The 20,769-nt window shown below is 36.7% G+C and overlaps 1 protein-coding gene across 2 annotated transcripts in view; it reads left to right on the plus strand.

The window, feature by feature from the left end:
• Window positions 1–20,769, plus strand: part of GRIA3 (glutamate ionotropic receptor AMPA type subunit 3) — a 536,255-nt gene that overhangs the window by 224,458 nt on the left and 291,028 nt on the right. The gene's annotated exons all lie outside the window — the stretch shown is intronic.

Here is a 20,769-nt window from a genome sequence, read left to right on the forward strand (position 1 = left end):
GGACCTGGGAAGTAGATATACTATGGCTGGTAGGTAGCCCTCTGCCTCCAACCTATAAGTGGGTCTTTTTAAAAATCATGCATAAAGCCTTCTCCTTGCCACCACACAACCAGAGCTGGCAAGTGCATAACTTTTTTTTTTTTTTTTTTTTTTTTGGCTGAAACCTATAGTCTGCTTTCTCCTCCAGGTACCCATAAAGTGCCTGCTAACACTCATGTCACTCAACACTTTCTTGGCTAGGAGACTCAGTCATGTGATTAATGCTTGGAATTGCTGATTTCAAGGGGATTAAAAGCCAAGTGAAGAAATGTTAAATAAGAAACCCAATTAATAGGCATGATCAATCATCACATGACATCTATTAGGTGTACAGCAATCTACAGAGCAAATTTGAGATGACTGAAACCCTCTGTAAGTTTGATTTTTGTGTAGTCTATCTCAGACAATAATGTAGATACCAAACGGAAACACTAAGATTTATGCACACACATTGCAGTCTTTCCTTTCATCCTAATTCCAGTTGCTTTTAGTTGTTTTGATTTTATTTTATATCAGACCTTGTATGGTTAAGGATCAAAAGGTTTGCCTATTCTGCTTTTCCCAAACATTAAGCAAATCTACTCCAGATGGTCTTCCACATTTTCTTTCAGCTGACAAGGCAAAGCAAGTTTACTTTCACTCAACAAAACTGACATATCTATTTGGGCATACTTTCTCACCTTATGGTGAGAACAATAGAGCTACATAATTCACCAGCATGGAGACAAAGTTCATAATGAAGAACAGAATGAAAGAGAAACATGGAAAAGGCAGGATTGCATGAACTGCCAACTTCAGAGCCAACTTTAAACTTGATCAGTATTCAGTAGTTGCCTTCTCAAAGTGGGATATTTGAATAACAGGACTACCTCAAGCTGTCAAACAATATTCTCCCAGTTACTGTTTTCTTGATTAGAGTTTGTTCCTTTACTTTAAGGGATGGAGGAAGTCACAATTGAAGCACAATGAACAGTCAGGAACAGTGTAGAGTGAGTAAAGGGTCTGAGTTAGTGTGAGGAAAAATTTGTATTGGAGGAGAGGAAAGGACACAGAACTAGGACACCGGGGGCACCATCTTCTGTTCACTGTCTTCATAAATTACCTAAGGTCCTGTATTAATAATGGTGCTGTAAGGAAGAGAAGATTTACGGAGGTCTGCTCTCAAAGGGAAATGTAAACAAATACAATTTGGAGAAATGAAAACCTCAGGGAAATCTTAAATATGTTCAGGGTAAATTGAGTTGGGTATGAGTGAATATTTGTTTTTATCCTGCTCCATAAAATCCACAGACTGATATCCATGTGAAAACACATAGGTGTCCTTGATCTTCCCATCTCAAGCTCTTCATACATAGAAGTGTTTCTTCATTAGCATCTCAAATTTAGGCAATCACATTGATTTTGGTGGAAACCAAACGTGTTTAAATCAAGTTAAAATGAAAACAAAGAACAAAATGTAGATTCAAATGTACTATAGGAATCTTTCCATTAAATTCCTTTTAAAGAAAATTATACTTTGTAACATAAATAATCATATCCTGAAGTATTAGATGTGAGTTCAGATTTTTGAGTATCAGGTTTCTTAGACATGGCAAAATATAACATGAAATAATGAATGTGGCTTATCTCTCTTTTTCTTCTGCCTCTATTTTTTGCTTTTCACTTGTCTCAGAAACCACCTTCACATTCCATATGTAGCTTCCCCATTTACTTACTTTGCCTCAATATACAAGAGAAATTTATCTGAATCCCAAAGAGACCAAAGAAGTGAGAAATGGAGAGAATAGTTCACATAAGGTTTGGGTTTAACGCCCAGGTGAGCACTAGAATAAGTGCAGAAGATAATTTTTTTCTTTTGCCTCCTAACTCTCATAATTTTTTTTTATAATAAGAGTATTAATTTCATAAAATGTTTAACTTCTGTTCATCAAAATATAATGCAAACAACACTAAATGTCAAGTAAACTGAATTAAAATATGTGACATTACAGATACAATATCATCAATAAAGGCTCTTATATATCAATAAGAAAGCTATTAACATCACAATAGAAATGTAGACAAAGGAAACAAACGGAATTCTCAAAATAAGGAGTAAACATGAACACAAAAGTGAAAAGGTCACTAGCTTTACTAATAGTCAAATGCTAACAAAAATAATATTTTTATATTTCCCCATCAAATGGGCAAATATATTATTCAATGCTAACCAGGGGAAGAGAGACAGGTATTCTCTTATTCTGCTGATGGGAACATAAAGTGGTACAACTTTTCTGGAGGGCAATTTGGCAATTTTGTATCAAAAGCCATAAAATTGTCCATAAATTTTTGGTCTGATATTTCTATCTCCAGACATTTATTCTATGAAAATAATTAGAGATATTGTATAAGTGTTATCATCACAGCATTATTCACAATAGTAAGAAGTTGGAAACAATTGAAACGTTGATGTTGGAGAATGGTTATATACATTACAGTATATGTAAATGATGAAATATTATGTAGCCATTGAAATCATGTTTGTAAACATTTAATAACCTAAGAAGATGTTCAAGATACAATGTTAGATTTTTAAAGACAGGACACATATAGTAAAATCCATTTTACTAAAATAAAAAAAGTATGTGGTATATTTATATAAAATAGAATGGAAAGAAATGCACTGAATGTTAACAGTGGTTATTCAGAGGAATAGAATCACTTATACTTTTATTTTTTATACTTTTTGTGTCTTCTAAAATGTCTAAAATGAGTACATATTAATTTATACTTAAAAAGAAAAACACAGCCCTGGCTGGTTTGGCTCAGTGGTTGGAGCACTGGCCTGCTGATCTAAGGGTCATAGGTTTGATTCCCAGTCAAGGGCACATACCTGGGTTTCATGTTTGGGGTTATGTGGAAGGCAACCAATAGATGTGTCTCTCACACATCAATGTTTTTCTCTCTGTCTCTCTCCCTCCTTCCCTTCTACTGAACCTGAAAATCAATGGAAAAATATCCTTGGGTGAGGATTAACGACAGTAACAATGACAACAACAAAAACATACACAGATGCTATCTCAGAAGAATAAAGCCATTTGTAAAGTGCTTTCATTAGGGTCTGCTTTTCACATAATCGATATTCCCAGATTCCTCATCTACCACAGAAGAAGTGATTTGTAACCCTGGCCTGTACCTTCCCCTCTTGCCTCTTTGCCTTTGTTTGCTTATTTCCAGATGAAATATAACCCTGCTGAAATCATGCTTTTCTCACCCCGAACTTTTCTGCCAGTTATGAAAGACACCTAAAAAAACAGACCCGCTTCTATATACCTCATTTGTATTGGGTAGTCATTAGAATAGATCAGGGGTTCTCAGCCCTGATTATACATGAGAATCACCCAGGGAGTTTAAGATAAAACTAAACAAAGCCCGAAAATCACTTCCAGTGATTCTAATTTAATTGGTCCAGGGTGAGGCTTCAACATTACTTTTTTTAAACTCCCAAGGTAATTATAGTGTACAGCCACAGAGGTTGAGAACCACAGAGGTTGAGAACCACAGAGGTAAGTTAAAAAAAAAAACAAAAAAAAAACAGAAAAATAGGGTAATACTTCTTTCATCTGAATTCTGTTGAGTAACATAGGCACGATAGACAGACACTAAAAACTTTCTGGGTATCAGTTTTACACTGACCCTTGAGATATCCACAAGCTACCAGCTGTTCATTTGTTTTGTGTGTTTTTTTTCAAAAATATGTTTTATTGATATTTTAGAGAGAGAGAAGGGGAGTCAGAGGTAGAAACATCTATGTGAGAGAGAAATATCAATTGGCTGCCTCCTGCATGCCCCCCACTGGGAAACGAGCCCACAATTCAGGTACTTGCGCTGACCGGGAATCAAACTGGGGCCTCTCAGTCCATGGGGCAACACTCAATCCACTGAGCCACACCAGCTGTGCAGCTCTTCGTTTGTTAAATGCCATAGCCTAACAATCAAAAAGCACATCATCAACTTCCACAGACATCATCTAAATGACCCCATGAGATGGAAAGACCCCAAACAGTGTTCAACATCCCCTTTTCCTTTTCTTCCAAAGTCGCCTGTGTTAAGGCCACTACTAAAATGCAACTGTGTTAGCAAGGTAACACATTAAGCCATTAGCCACTCTTATGCTGGCACCTGGAAAATGACAGACTGCTGAGAGAATGGGACACAGGATAGAAAAATTTTGATGTGGGAAAGAAGAAAAGAAAAAGTAAGAAGTGGTGATGGTAGGTCTAGTTGGGGTACTGAGTAGATAAAGAACGATATTGTCTTTTATAGCATCAAGAAGATGAAAGGGCACACAAAAAATAAGCTCTGTTCAGTTTATAACATTGCCAAGGGGCATCCTGAAATGAGATCTATAAAGTAAGCTGGGCAGCATGAAGTTGTTGAAAGAGCACTAAAGTGGAAGTGAAGAGACTTATTTCCAGGAAAAGGATGAGGGTGAGGCAAGTAAGACTACATATGCATAACCCTCAGAAAGTGCTTTCTTGAGGGGATGGGGGAAGTGGGGAGATGTTGGTGAAAAGGTACAAAGTTTCAGTTATGCAGGGTGGAGTTCTGGAAATCTAATGTACAGCATGGTAACTACTGTACAATACAGTATTGTATACTTGAAATTTGATGAGAGGGTAAGTATTAAGTGTTCTCACCTGAAAAAAAAGAAATAAAATATAAGTATGTGAGGTGATGGATATATTAATTAGTTTCATTGTGGTGATTATTTCACAATGTATATATATATTAAAACATCAAGTTGTACAACTTAAATATATATAATTCCTTTGTGTCAGTCATAACTCAATACAGCTGGAAATAAAGACAAACAAAAAATTTTTGTACCCTAGGTGCTTCGCTTGCCTCACCCTTGTCCCATCCCTGCTTCCTTAGTTTTGCGGCTGACTCTGAACTAGCTGTGTGATTTTGGGCAAGTCACTTCTCCTCTCTAATCACCTACCCCCTAAACCAGAGCAACTCCACTTTTATCTATCTCATAGATTGAGCTTCCATAAAATTTTCATTTCAAAAAAAGAGTTCCAGGGCTATAAAAATTCTCTATTACTGCTCTTAGTCATGCATAAGAGTCCTTCTAACCTGTAATGCTGTGTGATTCTATGACTGAAAAGTTCAGACCACACAAATTTTCATGGACCAACTTGAGCCTCTCTTTTTCAACCTGCAAATACTGAAAAGGCAGTTTTTAACACAGGCCAATGGAACAAATACTAAATTGCCCTCTGGGAAAGACCAATTTGTCTCTCTAGAGCAGTGGTTCTCAACCTGTGGGTCACAATCCCTTTGGGGGTGGAAAGACCCTTTCACAGGGGTCGCCTAAGACATAATAGTAGCAAAATTACAGTTATAAAGTAGCAATAAAAATAATTTTATTGTTGAGGGTCACCACAACATGAGAAACTATATTAAAGGGTCGCGGCATTAGGAAGGTTGAGAACCACTGCTCTAGAGCATTTCCAGAGGGTCAGCAATCCATTTTGAGACTTTATGAAAAATCTTCTAAGAATCCCAGGCAGGCACAGAATGCTATAAATATCAACACTCACAAGAAGTCCACTTGTCAATATGAGAGATCCCTATCATTTGGAGGACTGCTAGAAACCATGTCAGAAGTACAGATAGTATGACTCAGAGATCTAATACAAGTTCATGAGCAACAATAGGTAGTGCTAACCCTGCTGGAAGATGCAAAGCAGAAATAAAAAAATTATCCTCCACTATATTTCCTTGGCTGTCTTCATTACCAACTTCAATATGTTAATAATCTGTTTCTTACTCTTCTGTGTTTTCAGATCAAATACTAAATTTGCTCAACATGGAGCAGTTTTTTTTTTTTATTATTATTTTGTTTGTACATTGAGCAAAATCCTGGCCTTCTTTCCCCCTGTGAAAATGTTTTTTGACAATTGTAGATGTGAGATCTTTCTGTATATGTTTCCATCCCTGTCATGAGGTCAACCTAACAGCCACAGATTGAATCCCCAGGAAGCAGATTCTGAGATGGAGATTTGCATGTGAAAATTTATTGAGGAGTAAGTCTCATTATTGACACCTATTGGAGAAAAATAAGAAAACAGATTTGGGCGGAAGGGGAAGATGGGCTGTGGTGCAGTTTTAACAAGACCTCAGCCTATTCTTTAAAGAGCTCTGAAGGTGGGTTAGAGTTATACCACTTGGGGTGAAAGGGTTGTGTTTTTATTTCACATATAACCAGCTATTAAATACAGGCTGACCTGGGAAACAAGCATAACCTTAAGTTAGGCAACTGTCTTCAGCCAACAACTTTCCCAGAAGCTGGAGGAATAAGTCCTTTGGTGCTAAAAGGGGACTTGCATAATACAGCATAGCATCCTTACTATAGCCTTTACATAGATGATACTCTTGTTTAACAAGTTTCCCAACAACCAGTCTAGTAGGATTGGATTGATGATAGCTGCAGCCCAGTTCTTTATCTATAATTACCTTGCTACTCCTCTATTGTCATGCTCCTATATTATCTTGGTTGAAAACAAATGACAATTTAGCATTCAGCCAGTTACCTATATAGTAATTCCCATTCTTTAAAACAAGGAATAAAAAGGTGGACAGCAACAGTGGCTGAAATCAGGATGAGAAAATTTGCTGCTCAAATAAAAGTAGTTTTTAGTATTGCAAAGTTAGGCATGTCAAACTTCACTCAGAGTGGAGGGCAATTCTAAAACAGCAAGGTTAGCCCTGGCCAGTCTGGCTCAGTGATTAGAGCATCGGCCCACAGACCAGAGACCCCAGGTTCAATTCCCATTATGGACAGGTACCTGGGTTGCAGTTTGTCCCCGCCCCGGTTGGGGTCATGTGGGTGGCAAAAAGTCGATGTGTCTCTCTCACAACAATGTTTCTGTCTCCCTCCCGCTGTATCTGAGAATAAATGCAAAAATGTCCTCAGATGAGTATAATAAATAAATAAGTAAATAAATAAATAAATAAAATAAAACAGCAAAGTTATTTTTACAAAGCCAAAACTATAGGAGATTTATGCACCTTGCGTCCTATAAGCACCAATGCCTACTTTTGCTCTGCCTTCAGTGACAAACTTTTCTTTCTTTTTTTCCCCTTAAACTTATATTTATTCTCATTGGTCAGCTACACAAGGAACAGTCAAAGTATAATAAATTAGGTACGAACACAAATAAAGGCTCTTTTTTGATTGCTCACTGGCATGTACTGAATTGAGGTAAACACTCCTTGAAGTGTTCTCAAGTACACAGCCACATGCTTAAGCAGACACAGAAAAATTCTGCATGATAAGATACTGCAGTGTTAAGCCACAGATGTGACTTGCTTAGAAATGTGAGCAAGTCTCATGGCCCAGGAGGCCCCAGACCCAAGCTCATTAAGAAAGCAGTGTGATTTTGAATAGGTAATACATTCACATGGTTCAAGGAACAAGTGTAATAAGATCTATAAAGTCAGTGTTTATTAAAGAGGCCTTTCATTTGTGGTAGCAGGCAACATAAAAAGCTGCACTCATCTATCATCCATGTCTTCTAAGAGCTTATGCTCTGAGAGAATAGCATAAGTTGTATTTTTTAACCTATCTTGTTTTGTTCTTACAGAAAATAATACCTGCTTCTTGTAAAATAGCCAAACATTACATAGACAAATGACAGTGCAAGTAGAAGTTCTTGGTAATCCTAAACCTTAGAGAAAACCACTTCTAAAACTTTCTAATTTTTCTATACATATAAAGACATGTATTTTTTATAAAAAGAAAATCATAAATGCTATTTTGTGGCATTTTTCTATGTAATAATGTATGTTGCAAAAATATTTATTTTTGTTATATAGAGATTGAGCTATTTTTGAATAGCAGTATAGTACTTCATGTGTGTGTAGTACACTTTATTTCTCCAGTTTTATTTTGAATTTTTAAATTTATGTCATATGGCTCTTTAAATCAGTTTCTCCATTGCTTATAATTATTTTATCTTAAATTTAAATCTCATCTCTAGAGAAATAAATGAGAAGTCAGTATGGGAAACTTCATGTGGGAATAAAATCATCCACAAAAGTCTACAGGTAGCAGGGGGTGCCAGAAAAAGGGACATACAGCAGCAATTACTTTGAGTAACAAGAAGAGTACTGAGTAAGTGGGAAAGACTATATTCCAGATTTGAGGAAATGTACAAGCATGGAAGAAGTGAGGATTGGGATGGGGTAAAGAATTAAAGAAAAGAGATAAAAGTAGGTTGTAATGGAAGAATCTTGATACATGGATTGTGAGTTGTTACAGAGCAAAGGTTTTACAGTGAAAACTGACATGTTTTAGTTGAGTCCAAGCTTGATATTAATTAATGATATAATGTGGCGAATAAAAAATAATAGCTATCCTAGGCTGCTAAAATAATAGTTTATGTCAAAGCAAGCAATATCTCATTGTCATTCACATTGGTCATATCACATATTAATTATCTGGATCAATAAAATATTGACAAATACCCATAAGCAAAAGACAGAACATCACGGAAACATATGATCATGTCATAAAAGTAACTGTTGAAGGACTGGGACACCTTTAGCCTAAAGAAAAGGAAGATAAGAAAATATATGTTAACTGTTTTTTAAAATGTGAAAGACTGTCACATGGAAAAAGGATTAAATGTATCCTTTGGCCCTAAAATGGTAGAATAGGACTAATGAATAGAGATTACAAGAACTTAGGTTTTGAATCAGCAGACAAAAAACCTGTATTTTGGTAAAGGGTCTTTTTAAAAGTTTAATTTAAATATGCTGAAGACACTCTGTATAATTTCATTGACATTCAGCCAATACTTTCTTCATAAATAATATAGAAGTAAAATTCAACCTAGTCCTTGGTGAGTTTTCATAAGTTGTTAATTAGTGGTATTCAAAATAATAAGGCTTTATTGTATACTGCTTAAGAAAGATATTTAAATACTTTAATCTCTTTCTTCCTACGCTTATTTCTTAATCCAATGCCTTGGCCCACCATGTGCCCTCAACTCCCACTGAAGCAGAGAGCACATCGAAATCCCAAACAAATATGTAAATTTGAGAAATAAATATGTGTGGTTGGTTTTAAAAAAATAAGAATTAACATTTAAAGCAATGGTAATTTACTCTGATCTGTAATTTTGAGCTCCTGTGCTGAAATTGCTCATTTGGAAATTACCAAGTGCTTGGGTATCATTTGTAATCTTCTTCCTGCATACACCCAGCACAAAAAGGAGTCATAATTACTGGCTGAGTCACCACTGCCATCTCCCTAAAGTGTGCTCTCCAAATGTCTATACCATTTTCTATGGTGCAGTGAAGAAGATTTCCAACCATAGCCTGCTTACACTATAGGGTGAGCCAAAGACAGCACTGAACCTGGAATGTGTTTGAAAAGCTACATAAGCTTCCTCCATTTTCTACTCCTCCCATGACCAAATTGTTATGCCACAGATCATTTTGGCTTTGCAAATCTTCCCCATCACCTATTCACATTAGTCATTACCTAAATAGAAATAGAAAACCATTTAAGTGTATGGGACCAAGGGAGCTGATTTTTACCATAACCCAATAAAATGATGTGGACACTTGATGAAATTATACTCAGATTATAAACTCATAAAAAGGAGAAGCAAAAATAGAGGAAAGATATTATAAGAAGAAATTCCAAAATGGCGGCAGAGTGAATGGAAGCTACACAGACCATCTCCCAGGACCAAACTGGAATTACAACAAAAATAAAGACAAATCATCAGGAAAAAAGCAACAGAAAAACAGCTTGGAGGTCCACATGACCAGGGACAATGACTCGATCCTGGTAAGCTCGCAGAGATTCCAGAGGGGGGCTGAGAGCAAATGGTGAGCAGCTCCACAGCTGCCTTAGCTGTGAGCAGCAGCCGAAGCTATGAGCAGTGCCATCAAGATAAACTCCCAAGTGACTCCACAGCACAGAGCCAGGACAGAGGCTAAAATAGCCACAGCCACTTACCTTCGGCTCTGGCAGAGGCAGAGCAGACTGGACTGGAACTGTGTGGGGACACTTGGAATTTGGAAGGTGCTCAGAGCTATTGCTGAGCTGTAGCCACACAGGACTGTGCTCATCTTACTCCCTCCCAGGGCTCTGGGGAGAGGCAGTGGGCCCTCCCTGGGAGATTCAACCCCACATGGTGGCCATTGAAATGCAAATTGAAGCCCATTAACAAACAGCATTTGCCCAACCCTCAGAAAATCCTCTTACTCTGAGCACCTGAGGGAGTTTTTCATTCAACTGAGAAACCAAGGCTCTTCAGCTAACCCGCTAATCACACCCTCCAGCCAAAAAGTAAGAGGATAATTGTACCAACCCAGGCTAGCAACTCAAACCAGGAAAGTAAGACTTGACAGTAGTGTTTAACGTGGGTCCTCGCTGGCTCATTCAAACCCAGGAGAGAGAGCCACAAACGACAGAACACCAACATCCACAGGGAAAGGTTGGCAGGCTCCACACCCCACTGTGATAGGCAAAATGCTGAAACACAGAAACAAAAGCCAAATGAAAGAACAAGAGACCTCTACCGAGGAGGAGATAAATGAGGTGCAGTTAAGCAGGTTAACAGAACTAGAATTCAGAGTCATGATCTGGAGGAAGCTCAACAGCATGTGTAAAGACATGAGCACCATGAATAAAGACATAAAAATGTTGAAAATCAACTAGTTGGAAGTTAAAAACAACCAAGAAGAAATAAAGAATGACATATTAGAAATAAAGAACACATTGGAAAGTCTAATTAGCAGAGTATAAGAAGCTGAGGACCGGATCCGTCAATTATAAGATAGGGTAGAAAAAATCAATCAGAAAACCAAAAGGAAAAAACAATTAAAAAGCAGGAAGAAAGCTTAAGAGAACTGTGGGACAACTGGAAATGTAATAACATTTGCATCATAGGAGTCCCCAAAGAAAAATAAAATGAGCAAGGGTTTGAGAATATATTTGAATAAATAGTAACAGAAAACTTCCCTAATTTGGAGAAGGAACAAAACATTCAAGTGCAAGAAGCACAGAGACTTCCAAGTAAGAAGAACCTAAACAGGCCCACAAAAAGACACATAGTAATCAAAATGCCAAAAATTAAAGACAAAGAGAGAATCCTAAAAGCAGCAAGAAATAAGCAACAGGTTACCTACAAAGGAACCAGCATAAGGCTCTCAGCTGACTTCTCAACAGACACAGTACAGGCCAAATAATGGCATGAGGTAATCAAGGTCATGAAAAACAAGGATCTGAATCCAAGACTACTTTACCCAGCAAGGCTATCATTCAAAATAGAAGGTCAAATAAAGAGCTCCTCAGACAAGAAAAGGCTAAGGGAATACATTAGCAGCAAACCAGCACTGCAAGAAATGTTAAAAGGACTGCTGTAAATAGCAACAGAAATAAGAAGAAAAATAGAACCACACTAAACAAACATGGCAATCAATAAATACATATCAATAATCACCTTAAATGTAAATGGATTGAATGCTCCCATAAAAAGACACAGAGTAGCCCTGGCTGGTTTGGCTCAGCCGTTAGAGTGTCGGCCTGCGGTCTTGAGAGAACCGGTTTCGGTTCCCGCTAAGGGCGCGTACCTCGGTTGCAGTTTGTCCCCAGCCCTGGTCGGTTGTGCGGGTGGCAGCCACTCGATGTGTTCCTTTCACGTCGATGTTTCTCTCTCTCTCTCTGTTCCTCTCTCTCCCTCCCACTCTACCTAAACAAAAAATGGAAAAATGTCCTCGGGTGAGGATAAAAAAAAAAAAAAGACACAGAGTAACTGATTGGATAAGAAAGCCATGACTCATCTATATGTTGTTTATAAGAGACCTATCTCACAACAAAAGACTCAAATAGCTTGAAAGTGAGGGGCTGGAAAAAAATCTTCTAAGCAAAGGAAAAGAAAAGAAAAAGGTGGGGTAGCAATAATCATATCTGATAAAATAAATTTCAAAATGAAGGCCATAACTAGAGACAAAGAAGGCCACTACATAATATTGAAAGGATCTACCCAACAAGAAGATATAACCTTGATAAACATATATCCACCCAATATAGGAGCACCAAAATATATTAGAAATCTTCTGGAAAACTTCAAAAGAGAAATCGAGAGCAATACAATTATAGCAGGGGACTTCAACACCCTGATGACACTATTGGATAGATCCTCTAGACAAAGAATTATCAAGGAAACAGAGACTCTATATGAAGCACTAGACCAAAGGGATTTAATAGATATCTACAGAGAATTACACCCCAAAACTACAGAATTCATATTATTCTCAAGTGCACAAGGCACATTCTCAAAGATAGACCACATGTTAGGACACAAACTGAGTCTCTACAAGTTCAAGAAGATTGAAATCATATCAAGCATCTTCTCAGATAACAATGGCATAAAACTAGAAATCAATTGCAACAAGAACATGCAAAGACATTTGAACAAATTGAAGATGAATAGAATGTTATTAAACAATGAATGGGTTACCGAGGAGATAAAAAACGAAATTAAAAACGTCATGGAAACCAATGAAAACGAACACAAAACAACACAAAATCTATGGGATGCAGTGAAAGCAGTTTTTAGAGGGAAGTTCATAGCACTACAGGCCTACCTCAAGAAACAAGAACAATCTCTAATAGTCTATCTCAACAGTTAAAGAACTAGAAAGCAAACAAAAAGAAAACCCCAGAGCAAGTAGAAGAAAGGAAATAGTAAAGATCAGAGCAGAAATAAATGACATACAGTCCAAAAAAACAATTCAAATGATCAATAAAATAAAGAGCTGGCTTTTCTAAAAGATAAACAAGATTGACGGACCCTTAGATAGATTCACCAAGAAATAAAGAAAGAGAACACAAAAGCACAAAATTAGAAATGAAAGAGGAGAAGTAACAACTGACACCACAGAAATACAAAAGATTGTTAACAACTACTATGAACAATTCTATGGCAACAAATTCGACAATCTAAGCGAAATCGACAAATTTCTAGAAACACATAGTCTCCCAAAACTGGACTGGGAAGAGATAGAAAACTTGAACAGACCAACAACAACTAAGGAAATTGAAGATGTAACCAAAACTCTCCCAGCAAACAAAAGCCAAGGCCCAGATATCCCCATGGGGAAGTTTTACTGAACATTCAAAGAAGAACTAATACCCATTCTCCTCAAACTATTTCAAAAATAACAGAAGAAGGAAGACTTCCATGAAGCCAGCATAATTCAAATTCCAAAACCAGAAAAAGACATTACAAAAAAAGAAAACTATAGGCCAATATCCCTGATGAACATAGATGCCAAGATCCTGAACAAAATACTAGCAAATCGGATCCAGCAATACATCAAAAAAATTATTCACAATGACCAAGTGAGATTCATCCCAGAGATGCAAGGCTGGTACTATATTCACAAATCAATAAACGTGATACACCACATAAATAAAATGAAGAATAAAAACCACATGATCATATCAATAGATACCGAAAAAGCCTTTGACAAAATCCAGCATCCATTTCTGATAAAAATGACAGCAATATGGAAATAGAGGAATCATATCTCAACATAATAAAGGCCATGTATGAAATACCTACACCAACATCATACTAAATGGGCAAAAACGAAAAGCATTTCCGTTAAGGACAGGAACAAGACAAGGATGCCCACTTTTGCCACTCTTATTTAACATAGTACTGGTCTCAGGCACAGCAACAGATCGGAATAAAAGGGATCCAAATTGGAAAGGAGGAAGTGAAACTGTCATTATTCGCAGATGACATGATACTATACGTAGAAAACCCCAAAGAATCCATCAAAAATTTACTAAACGTTATAAATGAATTTGGCAAAGTAGCAGGATAAAAAATTAACATCAAGAAATTGATGGCATTCTTATACACCAATGATGAACTCACAGAAAGAGAAACTAAGAAACAATCCCATTTACCATTGCAGCAAAGGAATTAAGATACCTAGGAATAACCTTAACCAAAGAAATAAAGGACCTATTCGCAGAAAACTACAGGTCATTGAAAAAAGAAATAGAGGAAGATATAAAAAAGTGGAAGCACATACCCTGTTCATGGATTGGGAGAATTAATATCATTAATGTCCTTACTACCCAAAGCAATCTATAGATTCAATGCAATCCCCATCAAAATACCAATGACGTATTTCACAGAACTAGAAAAAATACTTCAAAAGTTCATATGGAATGAAAAAATACCTCAAATAGCCACAGCAATCTTGAAAAAGAAGAACAAAGTTGGAGGGATTACGTTACCAGATTTCAGGTTATACTACAAAGCCACTATAATCAAAACAGCCTGGTACTGGCACAAGAACAGGCATATAGACCAGTGGAACAGAACAGACAATCCACAAATGGACCCAAGGAAATATGCTGTATTAATATTTGACAAAGGTGGAAAGAGCATACAGTGGAGTAAAGACAGACTCTTTAATAAATGGTGTTGGGAAATTTGGACAACTACATGCAAAAAAATGAAATTAGACCATCAACCTACACCCTACACAAGAATAAACTCAAAATGGATAAAAGACTTAAATATGACTCATGAATCCATAAAATTCCTAGAAGAAACTGTAGGCAACAAAATTTCAGACATCATACACAGCAGAACTTTCACTGATACATCTCCTAAGGCAACAGAAACAAAGGAGAAAATGAACACATGGGACTACATCAAACTCAACACCTTCTATACAGCAAAAGAAATAATCACCAAAATGGTAAGGTAACCCACTCTGTGGGAGAGCATAATTGCCAATGATACATCAGATAAGGGGTTAATTTCCAATATATATAGAGTGCTCATACAACTCCACAAAAGGAAGACAAAGAACCCAATTAAAAAAAATGGGCAATGATAGGAGATCATCTATTTACAAGCATGACTCTAGAATGAACCCAATATTGAAATTAAAAGAAATACTGTTGGGAAAAAAAAAAAAAAAAACGGGCAGAGGAACTAAATAGTCACGTCTCCAAACAGGACATACACATGGCTAAGAGACATATGAAGAAATGTGCATCATCACTAATCATCAGAGAGATGCAAATTAAAACAACAATGAGGTATCACCTCACACCTGTCAGAATGGCCACCATCAACAAATCATCAAACAACAAATGTTGGCAAGGGTGTGGAGAAAAGGGGACTCTAGTACACTGTTGGTGGGAATGCAGACTGGTGCAGCCACTATGGAAAACAATATGGTGTTACCTCAGAAAATTAAAAATTGAACTTCCATTTGACCCAGTGATCCCACTTCTAGGAATATACCCTAAGAAGCCTGAAACACCAATCAGAAAGAATATATGTACCCCCATGTTCATAAAAGCACTATTTACAGTAGCTAAGATCTGGAAACAGCTCAAAAGTCCATCTGTAGATGAATGGATAAAAAAGCAGTGGTACATATTCACAATGGAGTACTATGCAGCTGTAAGAAAGAAAGATTTATTATCCTTTGAGATGACATGGAAGGACCTGGAAATTATTATCCTTAGCGAAACAAGCCAAACAGAAAAAGACAAGTATCATATGATCTCACTTATTTGTGGAATATAATGAACATAAGTCTGAGGAATGGGGTAGTCCCAGAGAAGTCGAAGTGCGGTACAGACTGACAATCCCCAGAAGAGGTGGTGATTGGGGAATGATAAACATATATGTATGTATTCATGAACAATGGACATGGACAACAAAGCTGGGGACAGGGCGTGGAGGTAGGGGGAGAGGGAATCAGTGGGAAAAAAAGGAGAAATAGTTTAACAAAAATAAATAAATTAAATAAATAAAAGATATAATATAGAAACACAAATACTCTAAAAGGCAAGTACATAGAAACCCCTGTATTATCATGGGTTCATAATTTAAGACATACTGTTATTCCCAACTTTTCAAACCCTGATTCCAAAAAGGTTACCAAACACTCAAGCATCAGATTTTTTGTTCTTTCCCATTTTACATAGACCCAGGATGTTCATAATTAGTTGCAGTCTGATATAAATTAACTAAAAGGAAACCAAAAATCCCTGGTAAATTTTATTGAGAAATGGGAAGAACTCAGGAAGATTTAATATGATTCAACTTTTTCATAATGTTGTGATCAAAGAAACAGTATGTCTTTGTTATAGACTGCTTTTGTCAGGTTTTCTTAGAGATATTTTACTTGAAAGATATAATTTACTCTGTTGGCTTGATAGCACTCCATGAAAAAGACAGCTGAGCCTATGTAAAGATCACCCATATTAAGAGGTTCTATCTCTATTAAAGCTATTTCTAATTCTGAAGAATGTTTATGTGGAAAATGAAAAAAAAATGAGCTTCAACTACAATAGGAAAGATTGTAGTCAGACATAAGATAGAAGCTCTAGGCATTTTTATTCCATATTTTGATAATGCATGTTAATGAAAACAATTAGGTATTATATTTCAGCTGTCATGATTAAATATAGGCTCGATAAACACTTAGCCTGGTGCCCACAAGTTGTAGAATCTTCTTTCCTTTAAAACAGGATAGAGTTGAGCAGACTGGAAATACTGTGAGCAAGGAAGCTGTGGAGAAGAGGGAGGAGGGGGCTGCAAAGTAGGAGGTACAAGCAACCCAGGCAGAACTGAGGCACTGGAAGGAAAGGAAGAGACTGACTGTCCCTCCTATGAACTACAGGCATCATCCACAACAAAAATCTGTGTAAAACACTCTGAATGGACCTGATATCCTTCCATGGGGGAAGGGTAAACAACCCAGGAAAACTACATACAAGTGGCTAGCCCTGAAGGCAACCCAGCCTCTGGCTAGGGAAGCTCCTCTCATAGGACTACTTGGGATCCCACCCCTTGCTTCAGCCAGGAGGCCAAGGACAAGGTAGGGACAGTGTTTCACATCGGCCTGCATCAGAGAACTTCCCAAGAGGACAGAGATCCACACCCAAGGGACCAGTACCAACTATATTGGAGCAAAATTCATTGAGCTCCATAAAGAGCAGATCCAAGGGATTTTTGTTGTTGTGGTGGTGGTGGTGGTGGTGGTGGTAGTGGTGGTGGTTTTGGTGTGTGGGTTTTACTTTTTATTTCTAATTCAAAAATTTTCCTCTGTTTTTATTTTCCCATTTTCTACTTTCCTATTCTATATATTATTATGTTTAGCATTACTATCTTCTAAAATTATTATTATTATTATTTCACTCAATTTCTACTTTTATTTCTTATACTTATCCTATTTCTGGTCTATGCCTTCTTTGCTTTCATATTCTTTTGTTTTGTTTTCCCCTCTTCTAGCCCTTTTTGTCTCATGCTTTCTAGTATTCTTATTGTGTGTGTGTGTGTGTGTGTGTGTGTGTGTGTCTGTGTCTGTGTGTTTTCTGGTTGTGTGTTTGTCTCTTAATCTTTTCATTGAGGCAGGTGCTTCTACCATCGTTGATGCTATTTGTTCAAAGTGCTCTTTGGTTTAGTCTGCTATTGCCTTGCCTCCTTTACTTTCATATGTATTTTTTCTCTCCTTCTAATTTATTCAGTCTCATGCCTTCTAGTAGTGTTGTGTGTGTGTGTGTGTGTGTGTGTGTGTGTGTGTATGTGAACATGTGTGTTTTCAGTTTGTCTTTTAATATTTTTGTTGAGCCTGGGACTTGTATCATTGCTGAAGCTAATATTTATTTATTTTTTAGGTTCTTTTTTTATTTAGTCTTATTGTACATTGTCTTCTTTACTTTTATTTTATTTTATAATTTTTTATCATTTCTCCCTCTTCTAATTCTTTTGATCTCACACCTCCTAGTGTTCTGTGTGTGTATGTTTTTTTATTGTCTGTTCATATTTTAATTGTTTTGTTTTGAGGCAGTTGCTTTTATTATTGTTAAGGCTGATATTTAGAGGGGTTCTTTTTGGTCTGGTATGGTTGCTTTGTTTTTTTCTGTGAACACTTATATAATGGTTGGCATGACAAATTTGACATGGCCGAGATTGAGACTCAGAGTTAACAACCCTGAGGAATGAGACCACCAAAAATCAGACAATAGCCATCAAGACCCATATTCAACAGGGGAGCCCATGTAAGGCACAGAGGGTCAATTCTAGACCACCCAGCTCAGAAGATCAAAAATAATACTCCATTGGGTTCCACAAGAAATCCACTACACCAAGACTGGGAGGCATAGCAGTCTTAATTGATACACACTGTCCTGCCTGCATGGCCCAACATGATTCACCTGGCCCAGAATGACCATACCACTAAGATAATGAGACCAAAAAAAAAAAAAAAAATGAAAGAAAAGGAGGAATCCCCAAAAATGGAACTGCATGAAATGCAGCGAAGCAATTTTTCCAATAAAGAATTCAAAGGAATGGTTTTAAGGGTGCACAAACAAATTAGTGAGAACTACAAAAAAACTGAATGAGAACTACACCAGCATAAAAAAGAGGTAGAAGCTATGAATAAAAATCAAATGGAAATGAAGAATGAAATAGATGATACAAAAATACCTTGGAAGGTTTCAATAGTAGATTAGAAGAAGCTTAAGACAGAATCAGCAAGATAGAAGACAAGGTGAAAAACAAAAACAAAAACACCTAAATACCCAAATAGAGCAACAAATGGAAAAAAAGATAAAGCAGGAGGAGAGTTTAAGGGTGCTTTTGGACAACACAAAACATAACATTCACATCATAGTGGTACAAGAAGCAAAAGAATCAGAGAGAAAAATAGAGAACCTGTTTGAAAAAATAATGACAACAAACTTCCTTAACCTGGTGAAGGAAAAAGTCACACAACTCCAGGAAACACAGTGAGTCCTAGCCAAGACAAACCCAAAAAGATACACCTACACACATTATAATTAAAATGGCAAATGTTAAAGACAAAGAAATAATCTTAAAGGCAGCAAGAGAGAGACAGAAAGTTACCTACAAGGGAGCTCCCATTAGATTCTCATCTGATTTCTCAAAAGAAATACTGCAGGTCAGAAGGGAGTGGCAAGAAGAATACAAAGTAATGCAAAGCAAGGGTCTGAATCCAAGACTACTCTATGCAACAAGACTATCATTCAAAATTGAAGGGGAAATACACAGCTTCACATATAAATATATATATATTATTTCACCCCAAAGTTGAAGAATATACATTCCTCTCAAGTGCATTCTCAAAGATAGACCACATGTCAGGACACAAACTAAGTCTCTACAAGTTCAAGAAGATTGAAATTGTATCAAGCATCTTCTCAGATCACAATGGCATGAAACTAGAAATTAATTACAATAAAAACACTCAAAAAATTCAAAAACATGGAGGCTAAATAGCATGTTATTAAACAATAAATGGGTTACTAATGATATCAAGAAATAAATAAAAAAACTGTTTGGAAACTAATGAAAATGAACACACAACATACACCATACACAAGAATAAAGTCAAAATGAATAAAAGACTTAAATGCCACTTGTGAAACCATAAAAATCCTAGAAGAAAATGTAGGCAGTAAAATCTCAGACATCACATATAGCAGAATTTTCACTGATATATCACTTAGGGCAAGACAAACAAAAGAAACAATTAATACTTGGGACTACATCAAACTAAAAAGCTTCTGCACTGCAAAAGAAACCAGTACCAAAATGAAAGGATACCCACTGCAAGGGAGAATATAATTGCCAATGATACATCAAATAAGGGGTTAATTTTCAAAATATATAGAGTGCTCATACAACTCCACAAAAGGAAGACAAAGAACCCAATTAAAAAATGGACAGAGGAGCTGAATAGACACCTCTCCAAACAGGACATACAAATGGCTAAGAGACATATGAAGAAATGTTCATCATCACTAATGATCAGAGAGATGCAAATTTAAACAACAATGAGGTATCACCTCACACCTGTCAGAATGGCTGCCATCAACAAATCATCAAACAACAAGTGTTGGCGAGGGTGTGGAGAAAAGGGGACTCTAGTACACTGCTAGTGGGAATGCAGACTGGTGCAGCCACTATGGAAAACAATACGGTGCTACCTCAAAAAATTTAAAATTGAACTGCCATTTGACCCAGTGGTCCCACCTCTTGAAATATATCCTAAGAAACCTGAAACACCAGTCAGAAGGAATATATGCACCCCTATGTTTATAGCAGCACTATTTACAATTGCTAAGATCTGGAAACAGCCCAAGTGTCCATCAGTTAATGAGTGGATAAAAACGCTGTGGTACATCTACACAATAGAATACTATGTAGTTGAAAGGGAGAATAATCTCTTACCCTTTGAGATGACATAGAGGAAACTGGAGAGTATTATACTAATCGAAATAAACCAGTCAGAGAAAAACAAATATCACATGATCTCACTTATTTGTGTAATATAATGAACAAAATAAGCTGATGAACAAAATAGACCCAGAGACATTAAAGTAGGGAACAGACTGAAAAATCTCAAAATGAGAGGGGGTGGGAGGGCAGGAAGAGATAAACCAAAGAACTTATATGCATATATGCATCAACAATGGACACAAACAACAATACTGTGAACGTGGGGTGGGGATGGAAGTGGGGAGGAGGGTGTCAATGGGGAAAAAGAAAAAACTTCTGTAACAAAAATTAATTAATTATTTTTAAAAGTTATTTTTAAACATTGTAATTTTTATGTATTGTACTGACTACATTAACAAAGAGT

The sequence above is a fragment of the Molossus molossus genome, unplaced genomic scaffold (genome assembly GCF_014108415.1).
Source record: "Molossus molossus isolate mMolMol1 unplaced genomic scaffold, mMolMol1.p scaffold_m16_p_2, whole genome shotgun sequence".
Lineage (NCBI taxonomy): Eukaryota > Metazoa > Chordata > Mammalia > Chiroptera > Molossidae > Molossus > Molossus molossus.